Here is a 23,513-nt window from a genome sequence, read left to right on the forward strand (position 1 = left end):
ATAGCTCAGTTGGTAGAGTGGTAGTCTAGCATGCACAAGGCCCTGGATTTAATCCTCAGCACCACAAGAAAAATAAAAGATGGAAATCACTATAGGTATTTGTACTTCCAAGAGATTCTACTATGGGGCCAATTTAGTAAGTCTTCTTGTTCATACCCCTATATCAAGAGCCTAATCATAATCCTTAGGTAGTTCCTGAGTATTTAAAACTAGTAAGGTTATATATTTGATGTTAATGAGTAGATTTTTTTTCATTTATCATATCATTTTTTTTATTTAAAAGTACTTAAAATTACTTTTGATACTTTAAAAAAATAACTAACTTGTTAAAATTTTCAACTCAAAAACTAGTTCTTCTCAAGTTTTGAAATTTAACTCACTAATCACATTATTGTATTTATAAATCTAACAATTTTTATAATTACTCTTGAGTGATCTTTAATTAATACTTGTTTTCATTGTCAATGAAGTTGATTAGACTATAGTATGTTAAACAGCATTTAAAGGTGGTCTACTCCTTCTTTTACAGGTTTCAATTATGTAACAAAACTTTCCAAGTTCTTAAGTACTATATAAAAATCGAATGAATTAAATTTGTAAATGTTTTCCCTGATAAGTGGAGAATGATATATAATGGGGGTGGGGGTGGGGAGTGAGAGAAGAATGGGAGAACTTTAGATTATGTAGAAGGAAATGAGAGGGAGTGGGGTATGAAAAATGGTGGAATGAGACAGACATCATTACCCTATGTACATGTATGATTACATGAATGTTGTGACTCTACATCGTGTACAACCATAGAAACGAAATGATGTACCCCATTTGTGTACAATGAATCAAAATGTAGTCTGTAAAAAAATTAAAAGATAAATAAAAAATTTGTAAATATTTAGATAAACTTAATTTTTTCTGAATTTCCTAATACTTCAGATAAAGTTCACAAAATTTCAAGCTAAAATTAGATATTTAAATTTTGAATCATTATAACAAAACTAATTGGATACATAGGCCATATTATCTTAAAAAAGCACACCAGGCCTAAAATACCAAATATGTATAGATTATTCTCCAACACATAGATATTAATGTTGTAGTTTTGATTAAGTTTTTCTAAATTCTAATTTTTCTTTGGATTAACAGACGATGGTCCAGTAAAGGAATATAACTGCTTCCCTAAACACTGAGTACCTTAGTATTTTCATTCACGCAGTTAGGTACACCCTGAAAACATTGGGTTACTTCCCCACACAATGGTAAAGTTTACCTTCTATTTCCCTGAAAAGAGGCCCATGCTTCAGGGCCTATGAGATTCTTATACATAACCCTGAAGGGACACATCAAACCCTCATTACAAGCAAAGCACTAACACTCTCCAAATGGGGTGGTCTCATAGTTCAATTCCATGTAATCTTATTCTTGTGTCTGCTAATAGAATCCTAAAACTCCCTCTCCAAATCTAAATATTCTGAATTTATTTGGCTCATAAAGATACTGACTACCTTCTTCTATAACTCTAGAGACTTGAGTGCACCCTAAAGTACTCAAACTCTTACTATGTAGGAAAGTAGTTCTGCAGATGTTAAAATAACAACAGAAAAATGGATTGTAGGGGTGCTATAGTTTGCATGTGTCCCCAAAATGTATGTTGGAAATTTAATCACAAATGCAACAGTGTTGGGAAGTGGGGCCTACAGGAAGATGTTTAAACTCTGAGGGTTCCACCTTCACAAATGGACTAATATGGATTATAAAAGAGCTCTGGAGTTTGAATTAAATATCTTGCTCTTTCTCACACTTTTTGCCCTCCCACCAAGGGATGATGCAGCATGCTCTTGTCAGGTGTTGGCCCCTCAGTCTTGAACTTCCCAGTTACCAGAACCATGAGTCAATAAATTTCTGTTGATTATAAATGACCCAGTCCCTGGAGTTCTCTTATAGCAGAATAAAACAGACTAACATGGGAGGCAAAAACAGAAAAAGGAGGAAGATCTAGAAAAATATTTTATTGGTTCACGTGACACATGACAGTGATTAGGACCAAGATAATGTTAGTGGAGAAAACCTGTGGACAGATCAGAATATGTTTCAGAGGTTACACAGAGAGAACTTGGTGATGGATTATACAATTGGGGAGGGGTAAAAGGATTCAGGGATAATACTTTGATCCTTGCATGAGCAACCAGATGGTTTGGTGATACTGCTTACCAACCTAAGGACATTCAAGTGGAAGGAGCTTTAAAGAGAAATTCTGATAATATTCTTTTTATGCATGTTAAGGTTGAGGTGCCCTTCAGACAACCAAATGGCAATATTATATTACAAATTTTAGCCTGCAGGGATGAAAAAAATGTCTGGGCTAGAATCACAAATTTGCAAGTCATTATCTGAGACAGTAGATGAAACCATGAGATTGGATAAAGTCCCCTAGAGAGTAAGTATAGAGAATGGAGTCCAGAAAGGAGCCCTTGTGGCCTTCTGCTATGCTATAGGGTTGTATTTAATTTTAAGGTATTTTATAAGAAGAATTGGTGGGTCCACATACCAGATGGAATCTGAGTAGTCCTTGGGCGGGGTGGTGGGGTAGGAAATGGATTTGATCATCAAGACAGAATGCAGAGGTCTGGTTCTTCATGAGACATTTCAACCCTTCGGTTTTATTTCCAGAAGAAAGGCAAGGCCTGGATTATTTGCTACTAGGCATCGTGAAAATTGTGAGAATGAAAATGGAATCACTTATGCCAAAACCTAATAAAATGGAGTAGGGAGACTTCTTTTGAAATGGGAAACCTTGAAGGGAGGATTTCACATACATTTGCCCGAGAACAAGACTATCACAAGAGTCTCTGCTCAATCACAACCCTGTAGTTAAAGTCACTTTATGAAGAGGTCTTTTTAGTAACGTCAGTCCTAACTGCAACCTTGCAGTCAGTGTTGCTTCTTTAAAGATCCTCTCCTGGTCATGACCAGTACACATAACATCATCTAAAATAAGCCCCTATAACCAATGAACTTTTGTTTCAAAACAACATGCATGTACTTCTCCTTTCTGCCATTGATTTTCTTTGCCTCCACCTCCCCAGATATGCCATTACTGTTTGGATCTAGAATCTCCCCCAAACACTCATATATTCAGACTTGGTCCGAAGTGCAGTAGTGTTAAGAATTGGGGTGTCAGGGGTGTAGTTGGATCATGAAGGTGCTAATCTCAACAATGGATTAATCACTGATGAATTCATAGCTTAATAGGCTATTGGGAAGCATTGGAAATTTCGAATGTGGGGCTTAGCTAGAGGAAGTACATCACTCTCCATTCTCTATACTTACTCTCTAGGGGACTTTATCCAATCTCATGGTTTCATCTACTGTCTCAGATGTAGCATGTTCTTGATTGGTGTATTTTATCCCTGGCACCTTCCTTTCTGGATCTTTCTCTCATTCTCTTTGCTTTCCAGCTGTCACATACTCCCCACCATGATATTCTGCATCAGCACAGGCCCTTAGGAGAATGGAACTAAGTGACTAGGAACTCAAACCATGAGCCAAAATAAATTTTCCCTCCTTTTAAGTTGTTTATCTCAGGTATTTTGTCACAGTGAAGAAAGCTAATTAACACACATGCCTATGATCTATCATAACCCACATATCCTCAACTATAATCCCCTGCTCATTCCCAAATAAATTCATTTTTCTTTAGACTTATTTTTTTTATTTAGGCTAACAGTACGTTTGCATTCTACAACTAAGAAAAACACTACATTCCCCTTTTATCACCTCTATAGAAACTAATCAATATTATGCCTATGGCTAACATTATTTACTTTCAAGTAAGCAGGGATATTTTCATTGTACAAAACTTTAAATGCATACTGTCCTCTCCCACAAGATTAGTGAAAATTTGGATTGCTTTTGAAAAACTTCCACTCTCATGATAGTAGTAAAAATTTGGATTGCTTTTGAAAAACCAGACTTTATTATAAAAGATATTGCTTCCAAATGACCTAATAGTCGAGGATCCCCTATATATTATGATGATGATTAGATTTTATGTGTCAACTTATCTAGAATATGGTTGGTCATTTGGTCAAACACTAGTCTAGTGGTTGCTGTGAAGGCATTTTATAAATATGATTAATGTCTACCAGGATGTGTCTTTGTGATGTGATTAACATCTCCCATCAGTTATCTATTTACTATAATGTGGATTGGCCTTAAGAGGAAAACCTGAGGTTTCCCAGAGAAAAAGGAATTTTGCCTCAAGACTTGAACATAGAAATTCTGTCCGCAATTTCAGTTTTCAAGCTTGCCTTATGGATTTCAAACATGTCAGTTCCCATAATCATGTGACCCAATTCCTTAAAATAAATCTAACACACACACACACAACACATACAACTGGTTTTGTTTCTCTTGAGAATCCTGATTGAGAAAGTTACTTATTCACATAATTAATGCAGGTAAAAATACTGAGAAAATGACATTTAATGATCAAGAAGTATCCTTGGGCTCCTCTATGTATACTACCCATGGTATATCAGAGGTGCTTCATAAGCCTTTGAGCATGGGAGGTAGGAGAAAGGGAGAGAGCAATTGCCATCTGCAAACTGAGTGTGTCTGGAGTTTCTGCTTGGATATAGACAGTGGTGTCTATCATCTGTAATGGCTGGCCTTCTTGCTGATGAAAGCTACTCTCTGCACCTCTTTCAGGATTCACCAGTACCACTCATAAATGAAAAGGGCTGATGAGTTGTTCTGCACAGAAGCTAAAGAAAGAGTTTTCCAAAACCATAACTATTTTTGGAGACAATGTGCCATTGATAAGAAATTATTTCAAATTGTGAAATGCATCTGTGTAAAAGAAATGCATGTGAAAACCTGCACATTCTTTTGTTAGCGAAACTGAATTCAGCTAGATAATCTTTCCCATATTATTACAAAGCAAGTTGTACACTAATTAGCAGGCTCTCCTAACAGAATGAAAGGCAGTCGATTTTCTAAATCACTTGCTTACTAATACATGATTGCAATTTAATGGGCTGCTATGAATAACTTATTTTTAGGACATATGTTTTGCATGCCATTATTTTCACAAAGAGCCATTTTAATATATAAATTGTTTTTTCCTGTCTGTGACAAAATCTTAAGCAAGAAGTAAATAAGAAATGTCTTCACAGGATCATGGACCTAAACATAAGCATGAAACTATAAAATTTATTGATGAAATATGGGAAAAAATATGTTGACCTTGTAGTAGGTAGAGGTTTCTTTAAACAAGACCCAAGCAGCATTAATAATAAAATAAAAAGTGATATATTGAACTTCATCAAAATTAAAAATTTCTACTAACCAAAGGACACCATTAAGAAAATGAAAAGGCAATCTACAAACTGTGGTAGTATTTACAATATATAATCCATGAGAAAGTACATGAAACTAGATGACAGAGAGCTACTACAAATCAATAATAAAAAGACAAATGATTCAAATTTTAAAATTGCACTTGAAAATATACTTCACAAGAAAAATATTATAGATGATTGATAAGAACATGGATAGACACTCAGTATCATTAGTCATCAGAACGTGCAAATTAAAACCACAATAAGATAATATTATAAACCCAATGAAATAGTTAAAATGAAAAGACAAGGATTTACAAACATTAGTAGGCTGTGACATAAATGTTTTTGTTTATTTTTTGTACTGAGGATCAAACCCAGAGGCATTTTACCACTGAGCTACATCCCCAGTCCTTATATTTTATGTTGAGACAGGGTCTCACTAAGTTGCTTAAGGTCTTGCTAAGTTGCTGATGCTGGCCTCAAACTTGTGATCCTCCTATCTTACCCTCCCAAATCACTGGGATTATGGACATATGCCTGGCACAATTGGAATTCTTATACATTGCTGACAAGGGTGTAAAATGGCACAACACATTTGTAAAAGAGTTTGAAACTTTCTTGTAAATTTTCCATCTAACTCCTAAGTATTTCACTCCAAGGTATTTACCTAGTGGAAATTAAGACATTTCTTCACAAAGACTTTTATATAAATATTCATAGGAGCTCTGTTTGTGATAGCCAAAAACTAGAAACACCCATCAATAAGTTATTTCCATCAATAAGTGAGTAGATGATCAAACTGTGGTATATTTATACAGTGTTTTATTACTCAGCAATAAATGGGAACAAACTACTGATAAATGCAACAACATAAATGAATCTGAAAATCAGCATGTTGCATGAACAGAGCCAGATGTGGAAGTGTAAATATTGTAAGGCTCCATTTATGTGGACTTTTAGAACAAAACTTCAATAGTGAAGAAATAAAATACTTGGTAGCCTGTGATTTATGATGGATGAGTGGAGGATAGGATTTGACTAGATAAGGACATGAGGAAAATTTCTGGAAAGATAATAATGTTCTATACCGTGATTGAGGCAATGGGCACAAGGATGTGTACCTTTGTCAGAACTCACTTAAGTATACACTTATGATCTTTATATTTTACTGCCTGTTAATTATGCCTTAATAGAAATTACTTCTTCATAGGTTACATACATTCTTACTTCCATGATTTTCTTATTCACAAGAAATTTTATAGAATCTCTATAAGACAGTCAAAATTTAGAACATGAGTTAGATTTGTTTCAAAGGTACCAAATAAAACAATACCTTAAGAAACTGTAGCTGGAAATTGTGGAACACAACTGTGATCCCAGCTACTTGGGAGGCTGAGGCAAGAGGATTACTAGAGCCCAGGATTTTGAGATTAGTCTGGGTAAAATTGTTATGGTTTGGATGTGTGGTGTCCCTCAAATGCTCATGTGTGAGAAAATGCAAGAGGTTTAGATGAGAAATGATTGGTTAAGGAGAACCTTAAACCAATCAGTGAATTAATCCTCTGATAGGGATTAACTGAGCAGTACCTGAAATTGGGCAGGGTGTGGTTGGAGGAGATGGGTCACTGGGGTGTGCCTTTGGAGTATTTTTTTTTTTAATCTGGTGATCAGAGCCTCTCTCTCTCTCTCTCTCTCTCTCTCTCTCTCTCCTCTCTCTCTCTCTTACTCTCTCCTCTCTCTCTCTCTCTCTCTCTCTCTCTCCCTCTTCTCTCTCTCTCTTTCGTTTTTTCTCTCTCTCTCTCTCTCTGCTTGGTAATCAGCATGTGAGCTGCTTCCCTCCACCACACTCTTCTGCCATGATGTTCTGCCTCACCTCAAGCCCTGAGAAGTAGAGTCAACTGTGTATGGATTGAGACCTCTGAAACCATGAGTCCACAAATAAACCTTTCCTCCTCTATAATTGTTCTGGTCAGGTCTTTTAGTCACTGCAGTGAAAAATCTAACTAATGCAAACATAGTGAGAAAAAATAATAATTGCAATCCCCCATACTACAAAAAAAATTCCAGTCATTGGAATTAGAGCACACATCAGGTGGGGGTTCTGTTACCATGTTTTTAGTCTCCTCTCTTTAAAGCCATGACATATATCCATGAACTTGTGTTGGAGAATAATTTAGATTATTCAAGGAGCCATTCTTACAATGATTCATCTATTCTACCTTGTCCTAAACCTCCAATCTTAATATTTATTGGGATCCAAACTCTGGAGTCTTGAGTCTCTGCTTCATCTACTTCTAAGAAGTTAACCCTGATGTTTGAAAGGAAAATTCAAGGTATTGGAAATTCACCTGCTTACCCTGTGGACTAGACCTTAATAGAATATCGGATTCTCAGCATCCCTAGTTCCAACCTACAGATTCCAAATCCCAGTTCAGTTACTGAGCTTTTACCCATAGACACAAGGCCTGACCTTCTTTCTACTATCTTTCATTACTACAAATGTGCTTGCTCCCAATAGAATTTGAGAAATAATATTTAATAAGTGGTATTATGTTGATGAGAAAGTCAAATCTTTGAAAATAGTTTAAAGGACTCAAAGAATAGTAGGGTTTTATTATTTTGCTTTTAAAAATCAGGTTTTCATATTTGATAAGTGTAGTTGAGAAAGTTCCAACTTCACATACAACTTTGGGCCATGTTAGTCATACTGGAATTTTGGTACATCGAAACTATTTTTTTTTTCTTAACTTAGTGTTTTAAAGTATAAATGTTGAATAAAAATTTTCTTTGAAATTTTTTAATGCCACATACACATATTCAAACATATGGGACAATAATATATTTTCATAAATAGATGACTGGATCAAGAAAATAGCAAGCTTATCTTGGGCAGTGGTGCACACCTGTAATCCCAGCAACTCAGGTGGTTGAAGCAGGAGGATCACAAGTTCAAAGCTAGCCTCAGTAGATTAGCAAGGCACTTAACAACTCAGCAAGACCCTGTCTCTAAAGAAAATATTAAGAAGGGCTGGGGGTGTGACTTAGTGGTTGAGTGCCCCTGGGTTCAATCCCTAGTACCTTCTCCCCCTAAAATAGCAAGTTTTTCTATTATCTGAGAGAAAGATTTTTTCAGATATATTTATTGACCCTGAGCTAATTTACTATCCAAAAATAGAAAAAGGCCTCATTTTGATCTTCTACTCTTCCGAGTGTAGGAATCAACTTTAGTTTATGGCCAAACTCAAGAAGCACATCTTTATAGACTAAACTTCATAAAAGAAATTTCCACAAAATTAAGTATGCATCACACTTGAAAACACTGATGTTGAAGAGAAACTCAGACACTTAAGGAATTTCTTTTGTTCCAAGCTGAAATGTAACAGTGAAGTTCAATTTAGAGGGCTGGAACTATAATCTATTATTTTTCACCCTAGTCACTGCACTGTTAAAATGGAAGATGTAGCTAATCAATTACAACAGCTGAGGTGGAATATTGCATAGCTTGTAATCTCTGAAGCTTAAAAGAAAATCCGTTTACAAAAATTCAGAGATACATCAAAATGACAAGGGGAATAAAAGTTCCTTCATTTTCAATTAACAACAGCCAGAGTTTTAGAAAGCCATAACATCCTTATTCCCCTTTTTCTTACCTCTTTTAATGTCTTCCAATTTGACCATAAACATGCCATGAAAACAGAATTAATGGGATGTTTACAAAACAGATGTTTTCAAGTGATGCTAATAATACATTTAAACCCAAGATCTAACTTTCCAAAGGAATATAAATTACAAATGACAGAATACATGGAACACAGAATGCATTAAAAATATATACCTCAGAACAGACCAACTCAAAGGAGATGTTGTCTAACCAGTACTTACTGGACATCTACTATATCCCAAATTTATTCTGGAGGATTAATATTTTTTACTCTGTCAAATTATGAACTATTTGCACAGGAAGAAGAGTATGATATTTAACCCTATACAGAATCAATAGAAGAAAAAAGAATATTCAGAATACTATCTTCTTATAAGTCAATAAATGATAGGAGGAATACACACCCACACACATACATATGCACACACCCATACATATACACACCCATTTGTAGCTTCCATATCTTGGCATTGTGAATAATGCTATAATTGACATAGGAATGTAGACATCCCTTCAGCATAATGATTTCATTTCCTCTGAATATATACCCAGAATTGGGATTTCTGGATCATGCAGAAATTCTACTTTTAGTTATCTTTTTGAACCTCTATACTGTTTTCTATAACGAAATATAGAGGGAAGTCCTATCACTAGTGCCAACATGGATGACCCTGGAGGACATTATGCTAAATGAAATAAGCAAGGCACAGAAAGATAAGTACTGTATGATCTCACTTATATGTGGAATTTAAACAAATAAAACCCATAGAAGCAGAGTAGAAGAGTGAGACCAGAGTTGGAGGGTTGGGGGTAGACAGGGAAAGGGGAAATGTTGTTCAAAGGATACAAAAATTCAGTTAGGGATAGTAAGTTTTAGTGAACTACTGCACAGCATTGTAACTATAGTTAATAATAGTACATGATATATATCAAAATTGTCAAAAGAGATTTATTTATCTATCTTATTCATTTATTTATACATACAGGAGATTACATGGGAGTTCTATAACACTGACTTATAGCCCCAGCCTTTTTTGTTTTTTAGTTTGAGACAGGGTCTTGCTAAGTTAGTAAGGTTGACCTTGAACGTGGGCTGGGATTATAGGTGTGGGCCACCACACCATGCCCTGAAAGAGATTTTACCTCATTAAGTCCCAACTTTTCTAGTTATGCATGTTCCACATCTGGAACAATGGATCAAAATGGGCTAAAAATTCTTACCAGAGAGAAATAAGTATGTGAAGTATGTATATGTAGCTTGATTTAATCATTCCACAATGTATACATATTGTAACATCACATTATACTGTACAATTATGTACAATTATAATTTTGCAGTTAAAAATAAAATAAATTACAATGATTAGTTGCTGCTCTAAGAACATACTAAAAATACTGCAGAGCTGATAGAATGCATTGAAGGTATAGAAGTAATATGAAGAACACTGTGTCTGAAAGTGAACTAGCATTCACTTCAGGAACTGTGTGGAATATGTGTGCATTTATTTTGTGTGTATATGTATGGATGAATGTATAGATAGATAAATAGACAATATTCAAAATACATAGAATTAGAAGAAAAAGAATATAACAGTATATATACTATATGTGTATATATAACCAATTGAAAGGAAGTTGAGATACTAAAATGTCCCCAGGAGCCCACCTCCAGCTGGCTCAACTGAAGGGGAAGGTGACCCCATTGGAACCTGGACCTCTGATGCATGTACAGCAGAAAATCTCGACTTTAAAATTCTGGAATGATGGAGTGCCCATACTTCTTATATATTGCTGGCCCTGGTTTCATAAATCTATCCTTTCCCTATATAACTTACTCTTTTCTCCATACTATGTAACATACAGTTGATCCCAAATTTTAATGGATGAACTATAGACAGCCAAAGGAACCACCTGCATGAAAAATGGAAGCTGTAAGTTGGTGGTGATCATGTTTGAATGATGGGGCAGTAGGCAATAGCTATTTTGTTCTTCCTGCTTTTCAGAATTTCCAAATTGTCTACCTTGACCTTAGAATGGGGAAAGGGGATACTTATTATTTAAAATGAACTTGAAACCACCCAAATAGTAGTACCTCAAAAGAAACATATCTACTTGGTTATATGGTCTAGAATTAACCACTGCTTCTTTTAGAGATGTAATCTATGAAACACCAATTTTAAAGGAAATCCAATGTGTGCCCTCAATTTATCATCTCAGAATTTGCTAGATGAGAAACTAGTCCATGTCTCCTTAGTTTGGAGAATGACAGTCTCTACTACAAAAGATTATTCCTTAGAAAATGTCTTGTTCCATCTTTACAAGTCTCATTTCCCTTCAGGGTTTTCACAGAAGTCTCTTTTTGTGAGTAATAATAAATCAAGCTAAATAAAATATGGCCTAAAAAGGGATTTACACTTCCATTTACAAGAATGGGTAGTGGCAGTAGATGAATCAAAGTTGCCTCATTTAATTCATGGTCCTAACAAGGATGGTTATCTGGTTTCCTGGCCTATAGGAAATAAAAGATATGATACAGTGATGGAGAGAGAAAGTTCAGAGAAGTAGGCTGCAAGGCTGGTGGTGGTTGAGTAGATACAAATAAATGCCTGTCTGACTCAGACAATAAAAAAAGAAGTAGTAGCAAAAGTTACTTGACAAGTAGATGTAAATAATGTCAAACAAGATTTCTGAGGTACTATTAGATCAGACAAATAAAGAAAATTGAGTTTTCTGGTTTTGTTTTTTAAACAGGACCTGGTATATAGTTGACACCTTACAAATGTTTATTGAATGCATATTGAATAGATAAATAACATGGAACCCTGACAAGGGATAAAGCAAAAATTGCCCCACAGACATTGCTGGTACCAATAGAAAAAGTATTTTCTTTTTGGAAAGTAATTTAGAAAAATGAATCAGGCCTTAAGAAGATCCCAAACTTTGGAATCAGCAATTCTTAGGAATCTGATTTAAGGAAATAATCTTAAAGGGTTTTTAAAAAGCCTTATGCAAAAATATTCCCAATGAATAAGCAGGAACATTGGAAATAAGTCAAATTTCCAACACAGAAAAATAAATAAACTTGATGGGATATTACATAACCAGGAATACTCAATGTTCAGGAAAGCCTACAAAAATATAAAAAAATGCTTTAAATTCTTTAAATTTATCCATCCATCCTATATCCATATAAATATGTATGTGCATGTATAGATGCATACAAAAGCATATATAGCATGATTATAATTTTATATTGAAAGAATAAGTATCATTCCCATATGAATGTTACTATATTGTAACCAACTAATTATTGAAGGAAAATTCCTTGTCATGGAAGTATTGCAGCTAATAAATGAAAATCCAGTGAAAGGATTAGAATAGCACACAGTTCATAATCTTTGCTAAGTAACAAATTTACTCCAGCATAAAACAACACAGTTATTTTAAGTTGTTTTAGGTGAAAACAACAGACTATGGTTCAAAAATTTAAGAATGGCTAAGAGTTCTGGTTCAGGCTTTTCCAGAAAATACATTCAAGATACCAGTTAGGGCTGCAGGCATCTGAAGGCATGACTTCCAATCTCACTTACTATGATATGAGCAGGAGGCCTCGGTTCCTCTCCCTGTCATCCTGGTGGCATGGCTACTGGCTCTGTTCAAAGTGAGTAGCCTGTGACAGAGGGGCTGAGGCTATACCCTAATTGTCTCATAGCCAATTTTGTTTTATCCTGTTTCATCCACATTTTTACCATTCTTAATCCTGCTCTCATATTATTTTGAACTAAATCCCAAATGTCATTTCATATAAAAGCACCTTTACAAATAGAAGCATTCCTGAAAACCCGGACAAAATAAAATATAAATAAAATATTAGGTAATATCAACTATGATTCAAGAAAATGGAATGAGGTCTGGCAATTCAAATGTCAGCCTTATGGAATAAAACCACACTTTGGCAAAATAATAAATTAAGTGTGATAGAGAACCAATCAAATTGAAATGTTCTAAATGTCCTATAAATACAGAGAGTCCTGGAATTAGGATGGTTCAGCTTATGACTTCTCTACCTTACCATAGTGCAAAAGCAATACACATTCATTAGAAACTGTCCTTTAATTTTTAATTTGGATATTTTCCTTAGTATGCAGTAAGGTCCTCTCTCATGTTGATAGACAGCAACAGTGAGCCATACCTCCAAGTCAGCCACAGGAGCTTAAGGGGAAAACCACTGCAGCTCTACAGTGTGCTGGCACTAAGATAGGATGTTTGGTAGATTAGGTGTACTGAGTGCTTTTTCTACTAGTGATAGTTTCCACTTGTGATGACTTTTTCATGATGTAACCCCATCATGAGTTGAAGAGCATCTGTATTCATTTTTTTTTTTTGCCCTGTGTTTTTGAGACAGGGTCTTGCTATTGCCCAGTCCGATCTTGAAATCCTGTGCTCAATTGATCCTCCTGCCCTAGTCTCCCAAGTGCCTGGGTATATGGGTGCGCACTACTGAGCCCAGCTCTTTTGCAAATAAATAAATGTAATGATGTAAGTGTGGGGAAGATCCTTAACAAGTTCAATCTAGAATACCCATATAATTCAGCAATTTCATTCCAAAGCAGTTATATATCCAAGGTAATTTAAAACATATGTTTACCCTGAAATCTGTGTATAAATGGTTAAGCTGGTGGGTGTACTTGGGGGCCTAATATTCTACTGAGTGAACTTTGTTTCATAGGTTATTGAACATAGATTTTTTTGTTTTGTATTATTGGTTTGAAATTCACATGGAGAGGATCACCTTGTTCCACCAATGCAAAATGCTTGTTACAGTTCCATTGCAATGCCCAAGTTAAATCACTTAACTTAATGCAGCTTAAAGCAGACACCATCTTGACAAATTGGCTACAGAAGAGCCAACTCTGAGCAATGCTGCTGTAGTCAGAGGGGCCTAGGTATGGATTATTTGTCAACCTGGCCATCATAAAGTCCATTAGGAGCAGGAGGCCCTGAAAGCATGTAGCAAGCTGACTGGAAGCCAAGCCACAATGATAGCAAGCCACCAGCAAAAATAATGCAAGTGCCACTAATTACAAGGTATTATCTGTGTGATGCTGTCTTAAATAATTCATATTATAAGGCAACTAAAATATGCTTAGATGCTTTTTGCTTGGCTTGATCGAAATGCACATCATTTGATTTGCATATCCTGTAAGCAAGTCAATTTTCCAGTACATCACAGGAAAAGACATTAAATTTGGTTCACTTAGATACAGAAAATCTGGGAAACAGGACACTTTCCTCTGGAAAAGAATATCCTTAAAATGATCATTTACAATGAAATATTCAAGATAAAAAAATGATCAGTTTAAAAGTATGAATAGTTTACTGAAAGAACAATTTTTTCAAAAATATATACTATGAATTTTCCTAGGAAAGCATATAGATGATTCTATGAAAGCAAGTAGGTTGAAAAGCAAATGGCATGTTGTAAGCTGTTCATTCTCCACCTGCCAAGACACAATCCTTCCGAGCTGGCAATTTACACAGTAATCTAGCAAATCGAAATGAAATAACTGTCATTTTAAGTCTCCAACAAACTCATTACTGGCACTTTCAAAGTACTCTGCGCCTTTTAGAAAATATAGGAAAAGGGATGTTCAGTTTCACAGTTGATCCTTGGCTGCCCTCTCAAGCCTGAATTACCAACATCAGCCATCAATCACACAAGTATAGCATGGTGTCTCGATTTTACCGTCTGTGAAGATGTTTTAAGAGATGGTGGAAGAGAAAATAGGATAAGAATCTTAGAAGGTAATTTCAGAAGGAATCTTAGAGAAACTAACACAATGCAATGCGACTTTTTATGTATAAACCAAGTATAAGTCAGCTGACTGGCCGAAGAAACAAGCTTAAGTCTGCATTGATGCGAACTGATTCTCCCCAAGGAAGCATAAAAGGAAAATGGCCCCTCCCAGGCTCCATGGTGGGTACTAGAAGCCTGGTCTCATCAAGTTGGAGGGGGAAGCCAGCCTTTAGATGGAGTGCTCAGGGTTGGAGTGAAAACTCAAGAAAGGTAATACTAAAGAAGCATCAATTCGAAAGGACCCAAGAGTAAGGAAAAACCCACTTTCAAAAACTTGTTATGAATGGATTCTAGTTCTTTTTATTTTATTTTTAAGCCAGTTCCTGAAGAGACTCATGGAAAGCACAGGAGCTGAATTTTCTGTGACAGTAGGAACAGGATATCAGACAACTACGGCTATTCTAGTGATGCAGAAATTGTCCATTTAAAGCAGTTCATATGTTGTTCATGCGCACCCCAAATGCAAAGGCTATTTTAATAAAACTATATATGTGGAGCAGGATACACAAGAGAATGTGATCAAATTCCTTCATATGTACAATATAGGCACTTTGTAAAAGTGACACTCCAGGGACATGGAGTTTTCTCTGAATCCCTTCTGGGCACACGTGGAGCCACACATCTCTCTCTATACCTCTGCTGCACTATCTCAGGAGACAAAGGCCTAGACCTATGCTTGAGATTCCTCCCTGTGTGGATGGGTGATGACAGCCTGGCCCAAGATAGAAAATATGATGACACAAGCACAAAAGTTAATATTTTCACCTTAGGTCTTACAGACTGTTAGTACTTGTCATTCAACACCTGAGAAAAACCAAGCCCAGAGGGAAGCAATATAAAAGAGTATTTCTATTCTGGTATCTTGTTTGCAAGAAAAAAAATGTGATCTCATAAAATGCTGAAGTATCATGGATGAAATATGAGATGTTAAGAGTTTACAGAAAAATGCAGAGATCAAAAGATCAGTAACTACTAAAAAGTGGTCAAGAGGGTTTGAAATCATGACTTTGCTTTTGATGTATTATACAGAATCTAAGAAAGCAAATATTTGGAGTTGTGGGAACATAAAGCTAGTAAATACATTTTGCAAATAAAAACTACCCCGGTGTTTGCCTTTTAATTCCCAAATAGTATTTCACATTATTAAATATCCTTTCTCCCAAGACATTAAGTGATTTTATAGAATCTAAAAGGTTATCAAGTAAAAGAATGGTTATCCCTTCAAGCATGGCTCTCAAGTAGTAAACAGATTCAAAGCATGGTGAATGATTGCAGTACAAAAAAGAGTACAAGTTTCCTATGTTTTCATTCTCGTATTTCTCAAGTTATTTTGGATAGTTTTTGTGGGTACTATTAGAGATATGAGACTTGGGTAGATTCTCTGAAAATATGACTAGTAAGTAGCCTGTTCTGACCATCAATTTATTTCCCCTCCCCTTCAATCTGCGATGGCCCTGTGACTTACTTTGACAGCGAAATATGGCAAAAGAGGTGTGGAAGCTTCTGCTTTTACTCTTGAAGCCCTATATCACCCTGTGAAGAGTCTGTCTTCCTTGCTGGAGAGGGAAATATTGCCAGTCCCTGATACACCAGGCATGGTGTCAGTCTTTGAACAAAGCCATCATGGAGGCCATAGTCCCAAATGAGCTCCCAGTTTGATGTGACCACAGGAATGTTCACAGCCAACACAATATGGAGAAGTTCATGTAACTGACAGGGTAGTGAGAGTAAATCATTGTTACTTTAAAAAATCAAGTTTTTAGCAGCTCAGTTCACAATAGCTACATTGTGGAACCAACCTAGATGCCCTTCAACAGATGAATGGATAAAGAAACTCTGGTATATATACACAATGGAATACTATTCAGCCATAAAGAAAAATAATATTATGGCATTTGCAAATAAATGGATGGAATTGGAGAATATCATGCTAAGTGAAAAAAGCCAAGCCCAAAAAAACAAAGGCCAAATGTTTTCTCTGGTAAGTGGAGAATGATTATAAAGGGGGTGGGGGGTGGGGAATGAGAGAAGAATGGGGGAACTTTAGAATATGTAGAAGGAAATGAGAGGGAGGGGGTATGAAAAATGGTGGAATGAGACAGACATCATTACCCTATGTACATATATGATTACATGAATGGTGTGAATCTACATTGTGTACAACCATAGAAACGAAATGATGTACCCCATTTGTGTACAATGAATCAAAATGCAGTCTGTAAAAAAATTAAAAGCTAAAAAAATAAAAACACCAAGTTTTGTCATTTATGCAGCAACAAATGAATTCAACTTAAGGTTTTAATGTTCCATTTAATATTTCAAAAACTTTCTTTAAGGCAGATCCAAATTCTCGACTCTTCTTGAACAGTTTTTGATTGCTGTTTTGATTGTCTGAGGACATCGGACTCTCGCTTCTTCACTCTTCCAAAGTGTACTCTGCCAGTGATTCTCCGGGGAGTTTCCAGAAGCCTTGGTGGGGACTACAGTAGCACTGTGGATCATTCTTGTTCTGGGGCTTCCGCCTCTTGGACTGAGCAGCCACTTAAAGCTCTTCAGCTACAGATGGCCATTGTGGACTAACCAGCTTCTAGTCATAAAGCAAGCTAATAAATCCCCTTTTCATAATCATACTTTCTGTTGATTCTGTTCCTCTAGAGAACTCTGACTAATTCAATGTCTCTTGCTGGTTTTCTATTTCCTTTTCTCCTTTCAAAATTTATTTTTTCTAACTCTATAAAAGATAGTGATTTTTTTTCTCCAACCTTTCAGAACTTGTCCATGTCATACTGCTGGAGTGTAAGAACTTGTGGGGAACAGTGACAATTCCAATCACTGTATTGAGAATTCCCCTTTAATCAAGACCTCAAAAACCTGTGGTGTGCTTTGTGTCTTACTATAATTATTTATGTTCAGAGCAATGGATGACATGAAAAATAGGAAAAGCTGATCTGTGTGGTATTATCCTGGATTCAAGTAAGCTGTAGGGCATGATGATAGAATTGACAATTTTCCGTTAATGATTTTCCCTCTTCCTTCCAAAAACTATTGTCAAAAAGAATGTGTTACTAAGTGATAGTTATTTGAAATTTTTGATCACTTTTTAAACAAACTATAAATTTATTTCTCTTCTAAAAATTATTTGAAAAACTTCTGGAGTGTATAATAAAACTATAAAAAAAAACTTTCTTTGGGATACGTACTTAAAAATAATCCAAAACAAGACAACTCCATCATCTTATCTTAAGAAACATCATTCTGTTCAGATGGCAGTGTGAACAGATTGGATGAAAATTTCTTCTCATAAACTACATGTGAGACACAGAAAATCATCTCAAAAAGAGTCAAATCATTTGTCAACAACAAAAAGATACAAATATAACTGAAATTCTAGGGGGACATTTTTAAAATTCACATCTCAGCAGTTAGGGCTTTCAGAATCTCATCTTTAAAGAAAACATTTCCCTCCAATCTACTTGTTTTATTTAAACAGCAAATGGGTCAGTCATGAAAATCAAAAACACGTTTTCGATTTTGAGTTGGCTCATGACAGGTGACTCATAATTGACTAGTAATATAAGACCAAAGTTGATAAATACTCCCATGGGAAAATAAAGGAGCAAATGGCTGAACAGATGAAAACAATGAGAAGTAAATTGATGCAAACAAAAGAATAAAAGTCCCTTTGGAGTCAGAGACACTTGGAGCCAATTAGATTTACTTTAGGGATTGAAAAGGGGACTCTGGTAACTGTATTAAAATTTTATTTAAAGGAAACAAGCAACTTCAACTAATCACTGAAATACACCTTCCTAGAAAAGGAGACTAAAATGGCACAGCTGCTATAGAAAACAGTATGAATATTCCTCAAAAAAATGAAAAGGGAATTACCATACCATCCAACAATCCCACTTCTGAGTATTATTCCCCCCCAAAAATAAGGCAGATTCTCAAGACATATTTGCACACTCATATTCACTGCAGCATTTCTCCCAATAACCAAGACTTGGAAGCAACCTAAATATCTATCAACAGATGAACTAATGAACAAAATGTGGTAAGACCATACAATGGAATATTATTCAGCCCTAAAAATGAAGGAAATTCTGACACACGCTACAACAGGGATGAACCTTGAATACATCATAGCAGATAAAATAAGCCAGGCATAAAAAAAGGGAAAATACTGTATGATTCCACTTATGTGATGTTCCTAGCATGGTTAAATTCAGAGACAAAAAGCAGAATGGTAGTTGTAGGCACTGGATTGGGGGAGAGAAGGGAATGGGAGTTGTCCAATGGGTGCAAAATTTCAGTTTCACATTGTGAAAATATTCTAGAGATCTTCACCAACATGTGAACATACTTCACACCTCGAATTATATGATTAAAATGGTTAAGATAATAAATGTTATGAAATGTAGTTTTTAAACAAAAGGTATAAAATTAAAAACCTGCCTTAGAAAGAAAAATAGAAGGAAAAACTTCAAAATGATTATGGTGACTAGCTATGGCAAGGGCATAATGGATGATTTTTTAATTCTCTTTTTATTTGTACTTTCATCTGACTGTGCCTTTTAGCTTTTAGGGGTTTTTGTTGGAACTGAAAATACTAGTTTTCTATAATTTAAAAGAAAGTGAGGTTGAAAAATAATTATCTTACCACTTTTAGGAAAGGGTTTTAAATCTAAGTAGGATAAAGGAAATAATTAAAGCATAAAAAGAAATGAATTAGAAAACAAAAATTGTAGCATTATTTTTAAATCCAAGACAAAATTCCCTGAACAACTATAACAAAAGAGCACTTTTGTCAAATATAATCAATGAAATAGAAGAAAAGTGCCAATTAAATAGTCTATAATTTCTAAATAAATTTAATTAAATAATTAAATAAATTAAATTATGGGTTAAAATAGATAACAGCTGCTGAAAAAATTTTTGAAACTGTAAGAAATAACAAAGCAGGAACAACTGTAATATAATTGAAAATGTAGGTCACATTTGCCAAATTTTATCTGCAAAGACCAGATAATAAATACTTTCACCTTTGCAAGCTATGTAGTCTCTGTAGCAGCTACTCAATCTCTGCCATTATAATATGAAAGTAAACATGGACAGTATAAAAATAAATGGGTACACCATGTTTCAATAAAACTTTGTTGATAAAAGGAGGCATTGGGTCAGATTTGGCCCACTGGTCATAGTTTGCAGGTGAAATGACACAGGCCAGGTCTCTTTTCTCTCTTTTTTCTTTTCTCCTAAAAGTTGGCTTTTTCATCATGGTGATAATTTTTACCAATGCAATATAGAACCATAGCTATTTTCTTTTCCTCCTGGACCACTGACATCATTTTATCTACAGCATTCTTAATTAGATACCACTAAACAAACACTTTCAGATACTGGATCCTCTGAATCTACAGTTATTGACCTTTAACTTTTTTTAGTATTTTGTACTAAAAAAACTAAAGCTTCTTAAATCCTAGAAGGCAAACAAAGGGAAAATTAAAAATACATCTTAACCTGCTAGTACTAACAAGAAATCTATTCTCAGGAAATATCTGAGACCCACTCCTTGATAAAATGAAAAATAAAGAGTGAGAAATTGTCATCCTAAAAGCTTTTGGGAATGGGATTCAAGGTTTCAGGTCTTGAAATACGTAATTAGAATAGGAAACTCTAGCTAAAGCTCAGAGAAATGACGAATTGTTAAATCATGCCTTCTCATGGATATAGTGCAGTTACCCCAACTCAGGTTGTACATTCCCCTTTAGGTACCATTAAAAAAATAGGGTTGGGAACCAGTGCAGTGACCCTCACTTCTTATTTACAGCTATTGATGAGGTTGAGGCAGGAGAATCACAAGTTTGAGGTGAGCATGGGCAAATTACTGAGACTCTGTTTCAATTTTTTAAGAAAAGGGCTGGGGATATAGCTCCTTGTTAGGATGTCACCTGGGCTCAGTATTGCTGAATAAAGGAGGTGGGGGAGACCAAGTAGTGGGCCATTTGAGGAAGAAGAGGGGCAGGAGGTAATTGGGGATGTAGCTCAGCAGTACAGTGCTTGCCTAGCACACTGGAAGTCCTGGGCTAATTCCCCAGCACAAAAAATAATAATAAAAAGCAACAAGAAATAATCATAAGACTGGGCTTCATGGTGCACACCTGTAATCCCAGCAATTTGAGAGGCTGAGGCAAGAGGGTCACAAGTTGAAAGCCAGCAACAGCAACTTAGTGAAACCCTGTCTCTAAATAAAAAATAAGAAGGGCTGGGGATATGGGGATATGGATCAGTGGTTAAGTGTCCCTGGGTTCATTCATAAAACTTGAAATAACTGGGCCCTGATTGTTTGAAAGCTAATTTGTTTCAAACTTTTAAGTCCTAAATAACTTCATGCTAACAATTCAGAAATTTGAAAATAAAAACATGAATCATTATGCAACTAATTTTAGAAAGCTTAAACAGAAAGAGAATTTCTGGAGGTAAAATCTGACAGGTTATTCTGATAGCAACCTGTTTAGAGCTAGCATTTGGGAAGTGCAGGACATTAGAGTTAAATGTAACAATGGATAAAAGATGAGGGTTAGTTAATTAACAACTGTACTAGAGAGGTCTAACTCGCAAAGATTACTGTGGAAAAAAAATTAGCAAATGTATCCAGAACTTTAACCATGTTTATATATGTTGATACTGTGGAGGAGGGTTACTCAGCTGCTTCTGGTACCCATTTTCAGTAAGACTTCAGGCTAAGGTTCACATCTGAGGAAGGGGATGTGTCTCATTCATTAAGTGACACTGGGTCACGTCTGAGGCAGGGATGCCTCCCAGTCGTTGCTGGTATCACCCACCAGGTCCCAGATACACACTTCTGGATTTGCTGAAAGGCATAAGAGGCAATCAGTCTCTACATGCCTGAGTAAGGCACCATTGAATCCGGTACAAGAAAACAAGCCAATCAGGTTGAAGCCCCTCCTATCATTCTGACTTGCCTCTCTAGTGGCCCCTACTGGTAGAAAATAATGGGAAGCAAGCAGACAAAAGAAAACCCTGATGTGCAGTCAGTTCTCAGAAAAAACAGAGCACTTAAGTTGTAGGTCGGGAGCTGCCTGATAATCGCTTAAAGACTAGCAATACTTGACTTGTTTTGTTAGTTTGTTTATGTGAGGTTGACTAGAAACCTCTTTATAAAATTTCCCTTAAGTGTACAAAATATTCCAGCTATTTAAAATTCTAGAGCCTTGATTCAAAAATAATCTTAGAAGGATTTTTTCTTAAAGCTAAGAAACTACCATCAGATATACCTTTTAAAGCGATTTCTGGAAGTAAGCAAGTTTTTACTTCTTTAATATTATTGTTTTATTTCTTGTATTGATTATAATTTTCTCATGAATCTGGCTTGGGAATTTTCAGGGCAATGATTTCATTTTCCAATAGTTTTAGTTCTCTTCATTTATTCTGTGTACAAAACTCATGATAAAGTATTACTTCTGCAACTGGTATTTTTTTTCTTTTTTTTTTTTTTTTTGGTACTGCGGATTGAACCCAGGGTCACTTAAGGACTGAGACACATCCCCAGTCCTTTTTATTTCTATTTTTGAAACTGGGTTTTGGTACATTGCTTAGGGCCTAAGTTGCTGAAGCTGACTTCAAACTTGCAATCCTCCTGCTTCAGCCTCTGGAGTCACTGAGATTACAGATGTGCACCACCATGCCTGGTAAACAACCTGGAAATTTTACCTAAGGTCATAAGACTTTTAAAGTAAGAGCATCTATATTACAGAGCATCTATAATTCAACCTTACATAAATAAACAAACAAAAACAAGTGGGGGAGCTCTCAGATACTGAAAGCAATTCAAAAGCAATTGGATGATATTGACATCATTCTATTATGTTCAGCTTTTAGCCAAAGGGCAAAGCATTCCCACTTTTTTTTTTTTTGTACCAGAGATTGAACCCAGCAGCACTTAACCACTGAGCCACATCCTCAGCCCCTTTTGTTTTTTGAGATGGGATCTGGCTAAGTTGTTTAGGGTCTCACTAAGTTGATTAGGGTCTCAAACTTGGAATCCTCCTGATTCAGCCTCTCGAGTTTCTGGGATTACAGGCACACCAACAATGGAACACAATTTCTCTGGGAATGTTTATTTATTAACAGGGCAGGCTTCTTGTGTAATAATTCACTTTTGACAAAAGATATGTAAAATTAAAGAGCACCCAACTACCTATAACTTAAGCAACAAAAGTAATTTTCTCCTGTTTACAGCAGAAATATCATTTGATCGTACCATGGCCATGTTTGCTATATCATAACTTGGCATGTTAAAATACTTTTTGAAAACTTGACTTCTCCATTGAGAAAAATAAAAGAACTTGTTTTCATTAGCCAACAATAAATCTGAGACCTCTTGGAAATGATCTAATGTGGTGTGTTTGCCCTGTTTGGCACAATATTTGAAATAGTCTTTAAAGGAAAACTCATTCTTTTCATAATATCATTAATAGTTACCTGGAAACCAAAAAGTGAGCAAAGTAGCAGACCATCACCTCCTACTCTGCTTTTTACCACTATAAGCAGACTACTGTTTTTGCTTTTGTTTTCTGATTTCTGGGAGACAACCAAACAACCACGCCAGGAACTAATAAAATACTGAGGGATA

This window comes from Sciurus vulgaris (genome assembly GCF_902686455.1).
Source record: "Sciurus vulgaris genome assembly, chromosome: X".
NCBI classification, from domain to species: Eukaryota; Metazoa; Chordata; class Mammalia; order Rodentia; family Sciuridae; genus Sciurus; species Sciurus vulgaris.